The sequence below is a fragment of the Lagopus leucura genome, unplaced genomic scaffold, assembly GCF_019238085.1.
Source record: "Lagopus leucura isolate 7727_CA_CO unplaced genomic scaffold, USGS_WTPT01 52435-0_obj-0_obj, whole genome shotgun sequence".
Taxonomy (NCBI): domain Eukaryota; kingdom Metazoa; phylum Chordata; class Aves; order Galliformes; family Phasianidae; genus Lagopus; species Lagopus leucura.
Genome location: NW_024963358.1, coordinates 1 through 3,474, shown reverse-complemented (window position 1 = coordinate 3,474; position 3,474 = coordinate 1). Strand labels below are relative to the sequence as shown.

The 3,474-nt window shown below is 43.1% G+C and overlaps 1 pseudogene; it reads left to right on the top strand.

Annotated features, from left to right (window-relative positions):
* Positions 1 to 506: 506 nt before the first annotated feature.
* LOC122191093 lies at positions 507 to 2,029 on the top strand (annotated as a pseudogene).
* The last annotated feature ends 1,445 nt before the right edge of the window (positions 2,030 to 3,474 follow it).

Sequence of the window (3,474 nt, the reverse complement as noted above, 5' to 3'; positions counted from 1 at the left end):
GGTATATAGATAATAAAAGAACCTCCTCTCCCTCCTATAAATTGGAGTGAGACATTTATTTAATGGTGTAGTCGGCAGGATACCCACCGTGAGAGTGTTGTCCTTCCAGATGTAGTCTGAAACTTTCTTTGTGTGTACCTCCTGGAGTTGCATGGAGCGATATTTTTGAAAACTTAGACGTGAGTCCTTCTCCAGGAAGACTGCTCCGCATTCTGAAACTTTGCTGTTTATGTGCATACCTCTCAGGGACGTATGAATTAATTTTGATTACGTGTGTGCCTCCTCGATAAGACCTCTGAATTTTGTGATTTAAGGATCCTGTGACTTAAGAGTGAAATTTGAACCTTTTTGTATGCTTCCCTCAGAGAAAGGGAAGAGTGATTGGACCATTTGCATTTGTTTAATAGGTATTGTGTACCTCCCTGGGGGGAGGTAAGGAGTTACCTGAGCTTTTGAACACATGCACCTCCATCTCCCTTAGTGTAGGTCTTTCACTGTATTGAAAAATGAGTGACAGCATTGCCACCATGAAAAATGAAGATGTATTATTTGATCTTTTATAAAAACATGGTTCTCAACCCTCTTCATCAGGCATGGATTGGGCACGACAGAACTGGTATAACTTGCAGAGTGTTTCAGACCATATTAGTGTTCTGCAAAACAATGCTTGTACCCAAGCTGGAATAGGAAAGTCATTTATTTGTGCCATACTCGGGGCTACTTTAAAAGCAGCCGTGGAGTTCCGAGATGAAAAGCATTCGGCAGAAACCCAAACTTCATAAGCACTGCAGGAATCAAAGTAACACAAGAATTGGTAAAAACTCTGCAGGATCAAATAGTGAACCTTGAGGAACAATTAGAAAGAGAGAAACGTAATTCGACTTTGTTGCAAATGGCTTTTAAGGAACTGTTAATGTGTAAGCATGCCAGCCATACCATCATCCATGGTTTGACTAGAGAAAAAACTTTTCCTCAAGAGGAACTACCAGGAATGAAGGAAAGGCTAGGTAAATTAGAAACTCCATTAGCTCCATTGCATCCTTTGATAAAAACTGAATACACTTTAGATAACAGCGAGGATCTAGATCCTCAAATAAATCTTAAAAAAATTCCCTTCTAAGCCACTGAACTAGCAAAATTGAAGAAAGATTTTAGCCACTCTCCAAACGAATCAGAGACAGAATATGTATGGAGGGTTAGCCTCAATCGTCGTGACCAGATTCGGTTAACAGAAAAGGAAGCAGAAAGTTGTTGGGGACCAGGAATACTTTTAACTATTGGCAACAGTCGTGCTCCCTGGTCCTTAACACAGATAGCTGCCTCTTGGGCTGGTGGTCTCAACCCTTTAGAAAGGGGAGACCCTCTTGCCATTACTGGAACAACTGATCAGTTAGTAGAGAGTGTTCAAAAGGCTGCTTGTCTCCAAATGATGTATGATAGAAAGCTGCAGCCACACCATGAATCACCTATGATGATGCCTGTTGATCCTGAGAGAATGACTGCTTTAATTAGGGGGCTTTCAGAGTCGTTAAAACCTATAGGTATTCAACTGCAAGGAGAAATAGAGGCTATGTCTCAGGGAGAGAGAACCGGGCCAGTGTTAGAAGGAACTGTAACCCCCAACCATCTGCAGCCAGGAAACAAAGTATGGACGTGGGGGGAGGTTGCCCAAGAGTTAATTAACTATGGAAGGAAATATGGGCCAGTGGCTTCTTCCTCCACTAAATTTGAGTCAAGTGAAGTAAGACTTGCAGCAGTCAGCCTTGCCCCCAGGCCTCCTAGCCCAAAGCTCAGTGGGACTGGAAGGGTCTCACTGTCAGTAAAAACAGGTAGACAAAATACTGATCATAAACGCAATTGTCTCTGGACAACGGGCTGGCAAAAGGGTGTTCCACGAGATCTGATGAATGCATTACCCACTGTCAGGTTAGAGAAATTAGTTAACTGGTGGCCAGAACAAAAGTTCCAGAATCTTGAGGAAAACAAAACCCCAAGTCCTAGAGTCCAAGGCCTCTCCCAGGGAACCTGAACGGCTGTCCAAGCCATTAGAAAACTGATGTCTTTGGCCCTCCCAAGTGAGCAGGGTGGGGGCGGTGAAGGGTGGTGCATTAGAAAGCTCACAACAAAGGGAAACAAGATTGTTGATTTAACACCTTCTGTCCAAAGGCCTCACCACTCTTGTGTTATCCCTGTGAGTCACCATCCAATAGCTGATAAGCCAGGGAAACACTCTTACCTCCCTGGCCAGACTGTGTCTATTGACTCAGCTAACCTGAGGTCAGTTTCTCTAAACTTAATGGAATCCCTTACCAAATATCCTTGGAAGGCCAAAGACACCCCGAAAAAGGAATATGAAATCAACACTTGCTGGATTGTTCCCTCATTTTTTAACCATATTAACAAAGCCCAAAAAGGGCAAGCCGGTGTCTTGTTTTATTTCACAGAAGATCCCTGTGGGACCTTGACAGAACAAAAAAAGGCTAATAGCTGATTTTAACTATTTGTATTTTGTGACAGAAATACTGAAGATTTGATCATGCTAGAATACTGAATGTATCCCTTGATTACATACTTTGGTTGCAGTACTATTATGTTTTGTGTTGTTGTGGGTGGTGATTGATATCAGTCCTTGGATCTGTTAAACTTCACAACTGGGTTCAGGGTTTTTACAGGTCATTCTGGCTTACTGCTACTTCCTGCACAGTGATACCATTTCTTTTGACCCCTTCTTTCACCCCTTTTTACCAAAATGATTATGATTTGCATGTAATTACTCCACAGTGTTTCCAAATTCCTAACAAACTGGGAAATAAATCAAGGGATCCATCTAATATCTGTTAGATGTGGTCACAAAAGAAATCTATCAGAAAGCCTTTTGCACTGATGCTTTTCAGTGTCACACCAGTCCGGGAGTTCCATCCAAAACATGGTTGTTGGAAAGTGTCTAAGTTTTAATAAGAGATGTGTATGTTTCTGGGATTACCCCTCTTTGATGGGAGACTGGGGGATGATCCCATTGTATCCTGTGAAGGCAAGATACAAGTTGGTGCCTCCCTGCTTCCTCTTATCTGCTGGCAAGGCCAGGAAGATAAGAACAAAGGAAATTTCCTGCTGAGATCCCAGAGCCAGAAGCTGCCACCACAAGGAGAGCTGACTCAACCACCTTGGGTTTGAGCTGTCACTCCAAAGACAGCTGACTCGACCACTTTGAAAGCATTGAAAAGGGGCCATCATCACCATGGTTGTCACTGTCGTCCTTCTCCTCGTTGTTCTCCTCACTGTCATCAGCAGAACAATGTCCAACGACCCACCACTACTGAAGATCAAAGACTGAACTACGAACCACGCTGGATCCATGGTGGTGACTATCTCCCTCTTGCTTCCTATAAAGACTCCTTGCTTCTTCTTCTCTATCTTTTCTATCGCCCTCCTTCCCTTCCCCATTACCCTAATTCATAATAGTGTCCGTCCTCC